The 12940-nt window shown below is 36.0% G+C and overlaps 1 long non-coding RNA gene across 3 annotated transcripts in view; it reads right to left on the minus strand.

Moving 5' to 3' along the window:
* LOC144380151 (uncharacterized) overlaps positions 1-12940 on the minus strand; it is a 691469-nt gene that overhangs the window by 626133 nt on the left and 52396 nt on the right. Inside the window, exon 2 of one of the 3 annotated variants that reach the window (XR_013443972.1) lies at positions 6146-6285. The exons of the other annotated variants lie outside the window; for them this stretch is intronic. This is a non-coding gene — a long non-coding RNA (uncharacterized LOC144380151). The remainder of the gene's footprint in view (positions 1-6145; positions 6286-12940) is intronic. 3 annotated transcript variants of the gene reach the window in all.

The following is a 12940-nucleotide window of genomic DNA, read 5'->3' on the forward strand; positions in this document are numbered from 1 at the left end:
TCTTTTCCATTAATAAGAAAAGAGCCATGGGCCTTTTCAGTTATGGGAATGCTTACACTCCCATGAAGTTATGTTTTTTCCTTGTTTGAGAAAATAATGAAGGATGAAGGCATGATTAGTATGTAATAATAAAAAATAAATAGTTATTGAGTGATACTTCAGTTAGAACATGAGGAAGTTGACATGATATCTAGAATTCCTTATAAAGGATTTGTCAAGATCACTGTTTTCTTTCACCCAACAGAGTTGGCTCATTAATGATGTGTTTATTAGTTACTATCATCACAAGATAATTAATAAGTGCCGATGTGCTTAAATTTGATCAATTTCACTTACAGAGGACAAACTTAAAATTAAGTTAAATGAAGCAGCAGATATTAAAGCAGGTAAACTCATAGATTTCAGCATTTTTTCCAATTTAGAATATGCATTTTAAAGCATTCTACAGAGAAGAAATGATGACTCATGGTAAATATTCCTTAAAGCAAAGCCTGGGACTGATGGTAGAACCATGTTATTATTTATCTTGTTTATATCACCATTGTATTTCCATACCAATTTTGCTATTTTTCCCTATCAAAAATTTTCTTTTTGCTTTTTTTTTTTTGGTATCTGATAATCTGCTTTCTTTACTATTTTTCTAGAAATAAAAATTTGCATCTTCAGAAGAGCAACAGGTTAATGGCTTTCCATAACACAGGACTGAAGCAGATTCTGCTTCATTTGTGGAAGGCTGATCAAAAGTCATTTTTATTTTGATAGCTGATTTCCTCTGTACACAAGGATTTTAATTGTGAGATTTTAGTAACTGGTAGAAATGTAGTAATACAATGTAATAATCACAACTCCAGGTAAATTATTACTATGTTTCTCCATTGCCATATTTGTAGAATAAAAAAATGTTTACAATATTGCCTGGTATATCACAGTAGTTGTGCCTAATGGAGTTAAACTACAATGATCATCATTACATAACATAGATCCTCTTCATACATACATACATAGATGTAAGCATGAGCATTCATAAATGTCATACCAAATGCAACTCATTAAGACCTCAAAATATTGTGTCTTCTTTAAAGATACATTATGAGTACAGTTAAGAATTTTATACTTTTTTATTATAGCATGTCTCCATATGGAAAGATAGCAGAATCTCAAAATGCCATTGTGTGAGAAAGCAGAATAAAGCAGTCCTGATTATGTAGTCTTATTTTAGCTGGAATTTTTGTTGACCCCCCAAATCCACCCATCAAACCCACCTTCCTTACTTTTATAAGGAAAAAAATTAAAAATATACAAAGATATGGGTACATAATCATTCATTGCAGCATTGTTTATAACACTAAAAATTTGAGAAACAACCAATCCATTCCATAGTAGCTTGTTAAATAAATTCAGGTGCATCCATCCATTTACTGTTGTAATCATTAAAAACTCTTGAGAAGGAAAGGTCATGTTATTGACTTAAAATAACCAGATACACAGCCATATATCTGCATTTGATAGATCTCTCTCTTCTTTCATATACACGCACATACACACACAGAAATGCACATAAATGTTTTGAGTCATCTATAAAAAGCATGTTTAGAAGAGTTTTCAATATAATGAAAAGAGAAGTTATATTTAAAGATGGAATTTCAAGTGATTTTCAACATTTTTCTGTTTAATTTGAATATTATTTTCTAAATGAGCCCACTGCATTTTGATGATCACAGTAAAAAGATTTAATTATTTAGAGGCAGAATAGAAGATTCTGCAAAAGAGCAATTAGATAGCATCTGACTGGGGGAAAAAATGCAAAAAAATGATAAACAAATTGATGTCTTAAAACATGGTCACAAAACTGAAGGAATCCTTACAGTTCAGAGTGAACCACATTTTAAAGTAGAAGTGCATCCAAAGACCCCCATATATGGAAAATATCAATAATTAAAAATTTGAAAATATATGAGGAGAAGATGTAAGGTTAGGAAACCAGAATGCTATTTCAATTTACAAATAAGTAAGTACTTAGGAAAGATACATAAAGCATAAATGTAATTTCCAAAGTATATGGTTTAGCTCAGAATTCCAAAAAAAAAAATTAGAGATAGCAATATGGAATGGAAAGCAAGAGATTTTCTGTGAGAAGAAAAGGAGGTAGATTTTAATACAGTAGAAACTAGCCAATGCAAATTCTTTTCTGGACTTTGATGGGTAGGGAAATTTGGAGATAAGATGGAAGCATTCTGTCAGAGGTCCTAATATTGTCAAAGTCAACTCAACATAGATAAACATGGAGTTTGGTTATATAAGGTGACTAGTTTAACTAGAGTTGAAAATATATGTTGGGCAATAGTGGAAATGAGATTGGAAATTTAAGATGGGCAAATTTGAAGAAAACTTGAAAAATATAGTTCAAGCTTAATTTGGTAAACAATAATATCAGAGTATCACAGTGTGTGAATGCTGAATAGGATATCAGACATTCACTCCAATTCTCTGTAATGTTTAATGAGAAAACTGGTACTCTTAAAGGTTTCAATGGCTGGATCATAAGGATGGTATCAAGATCTAAAATCATATTCTCACCTGTAACAGAAATAGTGGGATCTTGTATTGATAAATTCTTTGGGGGACAGTAATCTCTAACTATACTAAGGAAATATTAGCAAGAGTAATGGAAGTAAAAATGAACTGAAAAGATCCAAGAGCACTTCCAAAGGTAGGTGTAAACATAAATATTGAATATATCACTTGGAAATGAGAGTGAGGGGTGAGTCCTAAAGAATTTTCAAATGAAGATGTGATTGTAAGAATTAAAAAATGAAGAAAGAGCCATCAATTCTATATTTCTGAGCTAGAAGACTTTGATACAACTAGTCATACTCAAAGCTAAATTGCTGACAGCAATAACGTATGTATGGGAAACTAATGTACAGACTAGTTATTATGAGGAAATAATCATCCAACTTAACCCTTAGAGACATATATCAAAATAGTGTGATTTCACACTGTTTCCGCAGGTTTCTTTAAAAAAAAAAAAAAAAAGTTGTTTTCCAGAAAATCTTGAACCATACACATAATCACCAAGAGGATATTGGGCTTCAAGGAACACATTTCCAAACATGCAGTTTACTTGTTTGTTTCTTGGAATTAGTCATGTTTCTAGGGAACAAAGATTAAATAAAATAACAATTATTATGTCATTGGGCTTTTCATCCCAAAGTGGAGACCAAAGTCCAAACTGGGATATTCAGAAGATATCAATGAATGAATCAATCTCAATCTCTCTCTCTCTCTCTCTCTCTCTTCACCTTCTACTCTTCTCCTCTCCTTTCCCGTCCCTCATTCCCTTCCACCCTCCTGCCCCTTTTTTATACATACACACTGATACCAGAAGTTTGTTAGAAAAAGTAAAAATATTACACTGTAAGTAAATATTGGCTTGACACATTATAGTTATGTAAGTTACAACTACAACTTACGAAATTCAAATTGCCAGTGTGCTCTGGCTTTTGCCCTTTATTTTCCTCTTCATCAACTTAATTCATCCTTGCTCCTCTAAATACCTAAGACATAAAATTATCTATTTACTTTCATCTACCTTCATCTCTGGGGAAATCAAGTGCTCTTATTCTGGTTTCAGGAGGTCTTGCCCTTTTGTTCAAGCTAGCCGACATCCAAAACAGCCTTTGACACTGCTCGACGCCATCTCTTATCAGCATTTCTCATGACAAATCTCTCCTTTTCTGGCTTTGCTGTATCCTTCACCATTTCTCTTAAAACATTTATAACTGATTTATTTCTCCTTTTTCAGACAAAGGTCTATTTAATTAAGAACAATTGCATTGCCTTCTTTGGTCGCAGAGCAATGGTACATGTATGAGGGCATCTATGGAAGGTACAGGCATTTGAATTGTTAGGTATAATTTGAAAGTTGTACAATAAAGAGATCAGAAGAAGAAGCAAGAAGGCAATGAATAATCTATCAATGAAATACCTTCAAAGAAATACTCAAATCATTTAAAATGTGTGGAACATATAAATATAACTCAGAACACGTACCCACAGTTGTTAAACTTTACATTTTAATTCACTGAGAAATACTCTATCAGTTATATATTTTTACTCTGAAAGAAGTCATTAGTAATATCAACTCATCATGTGGAAATATAAAATGGAATGTATAGTGACTTTTACAGGCCCAATAAAAAGTCATCCATAAATAATTATAAAAATTGCAAAGGATTAAAAAATAAATAGAATAATGTTCAATTCTCTAATTAGCAGAATACCAGAACAAAGTAAGATATTAACATGTAAATCATCTATTTGGAGGGTAAAATATACATGAGATCAAACTATAATTTGATGCATAAAATACTAATTTTTCTTCCAGAAGTCACTGAAGTAATATCCATAAATTCTCAATTTTTAAACAAATTTTTTATCAGTAGATAATATATGTCAGCACTTATCTACATTGTTGATTAAAATTAAACAGGATAAGCCAAAGGAAAAATCCTTCCATTTGACAATAACTGATCATTTATGCAATTGTTTCTGGATAATAGAGTTCCAGCAAAACTTTTAAAAATTGCACATACCTATATCATATATCTCATTTTTCAGTCTCTCACCCAAAGGTAAAGTAAGAAACTAAGAGAGTATTTTGCTAAAATATAGAAACCCTATCTTTTGGGTATTAATCCTGCTGGAAATCATATAATTATGGTATTACTTATACCTGGTGGTAAAAATTGTACAGGTATACTATGCTTTTTCCTGCTCTGTCCAGTTACAAAGTGGGACTAATGACTCATTCTGTTAAATGGGCTATGGGTAGAGAGGTCATGTGTCTATTCCATATCAAAGCATTAAAGGGTCAGCATGAGGCCTGCACAGTGCCTTCCCTTGGTGCAGCACTTAGCAGGATACATATCCCAGACAGTGATGTTATTAGATGCTGAAGCTTCTTTTGGAAGTCAGCCTGGATCCCTGAGTGACAGTGTGGAGCAAGGAACTCCTGGAATTATGTCGATACATTTTTGCTGTGTCAAGCCACTGAGATTTGGGGATTGTTTTTTATTACCAAGTATCCTAGCCTAAGAAATATGTACTTAAGTATTACTACTTTCTACATACCACGTACCAGGTACTCTTATTTATTAATCTGTGTTAAGATTTCTCCAGAGGGTATGTCAATCTTACCTACAGCTGTCTTATCTAATTATTTGTGGGTTTTTTTCAATTATTTAAATTTGTAGAGTCAAAATAATATTCCTATTTTTACTTCCCTATCCTGCCATAACATAGAACAGAAATTTCAGTTGTATGAAAATCTTTATCTAAAAACTTCTGAATCCAAAACAGCCATGAAGTTATATGAAAGCAGACTTGCCATTTTATGGATTGTTGGGGTTAAACTGGGCCAAGTTCTATATAAGAGGTGTAGTAGAGCAGACGAGTTAGTCACAGCGGTAGAGAGAAAGATCGTTCTATGTGATTTCTTGGAAGGTTTTATAATGTAAATGGTGTAAAAAGACATTTATATTTAGACCGCTTGAATTTCTGTAATATGGACATGTTTTATTTTTAAAATATATATTCTTTATTTCCAGTATTTTGAATAAAATGAACAAATTTACTAAAAAATGGTCCCAGAGACATTGACAGAAGAGATGTGAATAACCTCAAACCTGTGAGCAATGTTCAACTCACCAGAAACAAAATAAATAAAAATTAAAACAGCAATGAGATACATATTTGACTATCATATTGGCAAACACTGAAAGAGTTAGAAAAAACAGAGTTGGCATGGTATGAGGAAGCTAACTATTTAAAGATAGCTTTTTGGAATGAAGAGTGGTGCAGATTTTCCTTCAATTTATGTCAAAATACAGCAAATATTTTCCAGAAAGTTCTAATTATAATGGAAATAAATGGAAGCAGCTATAAAGTCCAAAGTAAGAGATTCAAAAAATAATAATAATAATAAGAGGAATTCATATGGAATACGTATTAAAGGATTCAAAATACATTTAAAAACAAAATTTATTCATTTTTAATAAATATTTATTCATCCTCTATTTCTTATCTTATAATTGTGTCACAGACATTCTGGTCACCGAAGGTGTAGTGGTGAATAGACACATACCTGTTCAAACGTAAAGCATAAATTCAAACAGTGATCAAGTAATGCAAATGGAAATCTTGATGATGTGACAGGGAATCACGGGGAGACAGAGAGGCCAGTGAGGTAAAGCTTTGCTGACAAGGTGCCATTTAACTTCAGATCTAAAAGACAAGAAAGAGCCTGACATAGTCGAAGGAAAGGTCATCTGGACAAATAAAAGCAGCAGCTCTACAAAGGAAATGAGCTTGGTGTTCAAAGAACAGAAAGTAAGCGCGGGTTTGAGCCTCATGGGTCATGGCAAGAGTCCTGGGGAACAAATTCCAAGGTAAATAACCAAATCAAGGTACTTGAAGGCCATGGTAAGAAGAATGGACTTATTTTCAGGTGATAGAATTAAGAGCCAGAGGATTTTCACCAAGGGAAGTGTTGTAGATGTGTTGGCATTTTAGAGATCATTCTGGCAGCTGTACCGGAAATGAACTGTAGAGGGAGCTAGACAGAACAGTTCAACCAGGACCGTGAATGCGGTAGTACTAAGAAATCAAAATGGTTTGGGCCAGGACAGCAGCTGTGAAAATGGAAAGAAGTGAAATAACTCAATATACGTGGTTGCTCCAGTCTTAGATACAGGATTTGGTGGAAGCGAGGATTCTGCATGTTTTGGATAGAGCCACTGAGGGTGTTCTTTGTTGCAATGGGGAAGACTTGGGGAAGAATACACTAGGGGTCTGTAGAGGCGAGAAATCATGAGTCCTAACTTGGTCATTCTGAATATAAGCTGAAATTGTTAAGTAGGCTACTATATAAATAAAGTTGGGGCTCAGTGGATTGGTCACAGAATATGTTTGGGAGCCCTCTGCACAGAAATGATTTTATCAGCCAAAATAATAAATGAGAACACTAAAGGGACAGTGTAGAAAGAGAAACCTTTTGGAAGTTTCCTAAAGTCCCCTTTAAAATCTAAGCCCCTTAATATTCACCAGAACGCAATTATGTTTTTTTTTCTCTTTCCAGAAAAATATGAAATTGAAGCTGTTAATAAGTTATAAGTAATCCTCTAGTACCACGTTTCATATAAAGACTGTTAACCAATATTTCTGTTTTTCTTTTTTTAATAAGTAATTTAGAAGTGAAGACTTACTTTGCTTTCTATTAGAGTAGAAAAAATCTAAAAGAATTTTTTTTAGGTTTTGTTTTTGGGTTTTTGTTTTTTTCCAAACACTATGGGCACAAAGCTATTTTTTTCCCCTAAGACTAACCTGACTATACCATGGATAACACTCCCTCTGTGAGCAGAAGTCACCCTGTTTTTTATTTTATTTGAAAAACTGGATGGTAGCACTCATTTGGATGCACAGAACATTTGAATTTCCTTTTTGTCTGAAGTATTATCAGTAGCCATTCTTCAAAAATTTCATGATCCTATTGACTACTTTCCTTAATGAGAACACAGACATGAAAAGCACTGATGTGTGTTTGTTTTTTTAAGAGAGACAGAGAGCGCGGGAACACACAAGTGGGCGGGGAGGTGCAGAGGGAGAGAGAGAATCTCGAGCACGCTGCACACCAAGCACAGAACCAGGACGCGGGGCTCGATCTGACGACACTCAGACCATGACCTGAGCCAACATCAAGAGTCTGACGCTTAACCGACTGAGCCACCAGGCGCCTCAACACTGCTGTGTTTTGAGAAAAAAAACAATCTTGCTTTGCTGAGGGAAATTTAGAAAACTCTGTGGAGGGGTCACAGTGCCTCAGACCTGACTCTGTTGTCTCCCTGTGTCTCGCTTCAAACTGCCTCCAGGCTCTGCCTCTGCAGAACACACGGATTTTACTGTTTTTTTTTCTTTCTATATTCCGGTTAAATTATTAGGTTGTAATAAAATCCTCTGGGAAAAAAAAAAATCTTATCATTAAAAAACTTACGTGTGAGGATATCACCAAGGCAAATTGAATATGAGCTGATACCACAGTCAAAAAGGGCTTTGAGAGTGAATGTGTTCAGTTGGTTTCTTGCTATTTTGTATTGTGTGTGTGTGTGTGTGTGTGTGTGTATGTGTGTGTGTGTGTATTTGTCCTAATTTCTTAAACTCATTGTCTTTTATGCCTGAGATTTCTAGAGAAGAAAAAACAATGGCTTCATTGTAGAGACTGCCGTGGGAGGAAAAGGCCTTCATCTTTTTCGTTGCCATTATTACATGTAAACATGATTTAGTGTCTGATATAGAGAAAAATAAGTGAAATTACAGAAAGAATAAAAGAAACAAAAACTATACTTTTAATTTAATAGAGTTTGAAAATGAAATCCTATTTATTTTTACTGAACATATCAACATGGAGATAAGCAAAACTTTATTTTCAAAAAGACACGGTATCCTTATAAGGAGAACTCTGAGAACATAACCTACTCATTATCTTCCTTCTTATGTTGCAAAGGACTTGAATTCCTCTGTTTAGTTCCATTTAGGCAGCACATAGAGCTGTAAGCATTATCGGTTGCCACTGGAACAAACTTTAAAAGAAGCAAGCTAGAAATATCATTGATTATCTTGTCCAGACAGTAAATTCTAAAATCACTTTGTGTATTCACTCAGTATACTGTATACTGGAATTTATGATTATGCATCTTCAAGTGTTAGATTCCCATTGTTCTAGAATATAAACGTAATTTTCCATTATTTTGTAATGGACACCAAAACATACTCATCATCCTAAAACCCAGTCTTTCTTCTTTAAGAAGATACTGCTGAATGAAGCCAGCTACCTCAACCTCTGTTCAAGTTTACATAAAACACTGGAAGATGAACATAAGTAACCATGTGAATCTCAGGGGTGGGGGGGCTGAGCCTCTGTTATGAAATATGCCCTCTACAGTTGTCTGGATATGATTCCGTACTTCCCTTCCACTCCATTGCCTGGCGGGACTATTCAAGGCAGTCTGAATTGCTGCCTAAGTGTCATGCTAGAAATTCCACAATCAATGCACTCACCAGGATGGACACCTGACATTCAGTGGTAGAAAGGAGCAATAATAACATTTTAGAGGCTGCTTCTTAAAAGACAGTTCTAAACAGGCACATAAAAGATGTATTCCCCTATGATCCCTGGAAGAAAACTGTTGGTTTAGGTATCTATCTCATGATGCCTCTCCCATATATTGAGAAGTTGCTGGAGATTAAGACCTATCCGAAGGAGGATAGGAAAGAGATGTTTTGCAAATTTCAATTCTTATCCAGATTGCAATCTCCTTAATTACAAGTGAGCAGGCCATCTCCAAAAGACCCCTCAGAGTGTTTCAATCACCGAAACTCATACCCAGGAAAATGACAAAGTATAATTCTTTTACTCTCGTGGTCAAAAATCTGAAACTTCAAAAGTCTGTCAGTGGATCAACTTGTATCCCCTCTAAAAATCTATTAGCAAGTCAGAACATTGAGATGATTATGCTCTACTGTCACAAAATTTTAAAATGATGTTACTGGTGCAAATGAACTCTAGTTTATGATAGCACCCTTTGCGTAAAGCACGGGGCAGATTATATATAATCTTTCTGGTATCTTCCATTATTACCTGGGTTTTAATAGACCTGCTGCTTATTGATTTCTCTACCTAAGTAATCATTCTTGAATTGATGCATAATGCTGCTTGTGCTAAATAATTGATAGCATGGAGATTTACGGGGAAAGCTACGACAAGCCAGAGGATGTGGCAGAAAGAGGCTTGGCAGTATAGCAATAAATGTAGTCAGAAGAGGCCGGTGCTGTCAGGATGGGAATATCGTATGATTAATTGCTCTATTACTTCCCCTTGGTCTACAGAACAGCAAGAGGGGAATAAAAAAGGAGTAGAAAATAAAGCAGCTTGTTCAATGTAGCTTCCTTTTATTTATTCATTGGAGTAGAGGGTGAGAGGAGAGTGCCTTAGTTTCTATTATATCTTTATTTACCAAAGGCAGAGTCAGGAACTGATCTTGTTGAAGTTTAATAGAAAAGCATTGTTATTCCATAATTAGAGATTCATTAATGTTACAAGACTATTCATAAAGAATGTCCATTTCCAATGAATAGCCATCATTTTGAATGTGGGTTACTGAGGGAAAACAGTAATACCAAAATTGTTAGTATGGTGGCCATGAACTGCATCAGAGAACAGTTATAGTGCTCAAATGAGGTTTTCTGTTTAAAATATGTGTTGGTTTTGTTTCCATGTATTGATGAAAAATTGTACTGAAATTTGCTATATTTATGTATGGGTGTGTGATTATAAAGGTATACTCTAACTTCGTTATATACACACATTCATGACTTTAACAGAGAGAAAGAAAAATCAGTTTTACATTATAACATATAATTTCAATATCATGAGTTTCCCAGATTTATCCTTTTTATGTAATGATATAATAATTAATCAAAATTATTTGTACTGAAATTAAGAAAAATAAAATTTAAAAAACTTTTCTATTGGAATCTCGTTTCTCAGAAAGTCAATTCTAAATTTTAATTCAATTTTTATCAAGGTTATCAAGAGTCCAGAACTCTTTGCCAGAGGGACAGGCTTGGTTATATGTACACCATGCAGAACAGACAGAAGGATATACATTAAAGCCACGTGCAGATTTTAGAACACTCACTGCTGACGTGAGAACTTGGTACCTTGGTTCTGATAGAGTGGGTAGGGAGGGGATGGAGTTTCATATATGCCTTCTGTAGTTAACTTTGTTTTGTTTGTTGTTGTTGTTGTTGTTGTTGTTCGGTTTCCCTAGCCACCATCTTATAATGTGTGCAAATTTGACCACCTAAACTACTCCTAATTACTTCACTGTTCACAGACTCATCTTTTAAGCAGAGTATATTACAAGAGAAAACAGCACAGCTCATCCATTTAGTACAGCGCAACCAATAAATGTGGACCATTTTCTCCCATTCATCGAATAGCATAAATTTCTGATATTATTTCTTTCATCCATCTCCTGCCAATCTTATAAATTTTTACCTATATATTTAGAAAATAAATCTTGTGAAATGGTTGCCTACCCATAAATTTAAACAAGAGCAGTGGTTTTGAACACTTTAATATGGTATGATTGGTTTTTTTCTCATTTAGGTTTAATATAATGGGGGACCCCAGACACTGGGAACAGGGATTTGTTAAAAATATATGTGAACAGGGGCGGAGCAAGATGGCGGAGGAGTAGGAGACCTGGATTTCGTCTCCTCTCAGGAATTCAGCTGGATAGGGATCAAACCATTCTGAACACCTACAAACTCAACAGGAGATCGAAGAAAAGAATAGCAACAACTCTCTGAACAGAAAAGCGACCACTTTCTGGAAGGTAGGACGTGCGGAGAAGTGAATCCGAGGCGTTATTCGGGAGGATAGACGGCGGGGGAGGGGCCTCCGTCGGCCGCTTCTGGCAAGTGATAGAGCCACGGAGCACAAAATCGGAACTTTTAGAAGTCGGCTCCGCTGAGGGACGTCACTCTGGTGGCTAAGTGGGGGGTGGAACCCTCGCGGGACAGTGTGGTCTCAGGACCCTCGGGGTCAGAGAAAGACCGGGGGTGCCTGAGTGCGGCAGAGCTCCCAGGTATCGGAGCAGGGAAGCCGGCTGCAGAGACGGAGCCCAGGCGCGGGCTCTCAGCTCGGGGTTGTCATAGACCGTGATCCGCGGCACAGTCGGGCCACTGCTCCTCCATCAGGGACCCAACAAGCGGCAGATCCGGGGAGACTCACCTTCTTCCCCCGGGAGGAGAGGTGCGGGAGCGCACCGCGGGGATCTGCTGGGTTTGGAGACTCCACCGGGAGTCGGGTGCCAGAGACGGAAATGCACAGTCACAGGCCGGGTGAGCACGGAGTGCGGCGGGAGACCAGGGAGACGGGAGTGACTGACTGCTTTTCTCTGGGGGCGCACTGAGGAGCGGGACCCCGAGTTCTCGGCTCCTCCGGGGCAGAGACTGGGAGGCCGCCATTTTCACTCTCCACCTCCAAAGCTGTATGGAAAGCTTGCAGGGAACAAAAGCTCCCGAGAGCAAACCCGAGCAGATTACTTAGCCCGGACCGGGCAAGGGCGGGGCAGTTCCGCCTCCGGCAGAGACATTTGGGAACCACGGCAACAGGCCCCTCCCCCAGAAGATCAGCGAGAACAGCCAGCCAAGACCAGGTTTACCGATCAGTGAGAACGGCAGAACTCCAGCGCTAGGGGAATACTGCGCATAAAATTCATGGCTTTTTTACCACGATTCTGTAGTCTTTCAAAGTTAATTATTTTTTTTTAACTGTCTTTTTTTCTTTTTTCTTTTTTTCTTTTTTTTTGAATTTTTCTTTTTCCCTTTTTCAACCAACATCTTATCAATCCCTTTTTTAAAAAAAAAAACATTTTTATTTTTCATTTTTAAAGTCATATTCTATCCCTTCATAGTAGTTACCCGTATTTTTGGCATATATATATAAGTTGTTCTCTCTTTAAAATCTTGAGATAGTTTCTTCTAACAGATCAAAATATACTCTAAATCTCTAGTGTATGGTTTTTTTCTACTCCCCTGCCTGATCACATTCTCTCCCTTTTTTCTTTTTTTTTTTAATCCTCTTCTTCCTTTTTTCAAACAACTTATCAAATCCTTTTTTAAAATTTTTTATAATTTCCATCTTTACAGTCATATTCCATCCCTTCATCATATCAACCCTTATTTTTGTACATATGTAAGTTTTTCTTTCTTTAAAATTTTGGGAGGGACTTTCTTTTAACAGACCAAAATACACCCAAAATCTAGTGTGTGGCACTGATCTATAAACCAGCCTGATCATATTTGATCACATTCT

The sequence above is a fragment of the Halichoerus grypus genome, chromosome 14 (assembly GCF_964656455.1).
Source record: "Halichoerus grypus chromosome 14, mHalGry1.hap1.1, whole genome shotgun sequence".
In the NCBI taxonomy this organism is placed as follows: Eukaryota; Metazoa; Chordata; class Mammalia; order Carnivora; family Phocidae; genus Halichoerus; species Halichoerus grypus.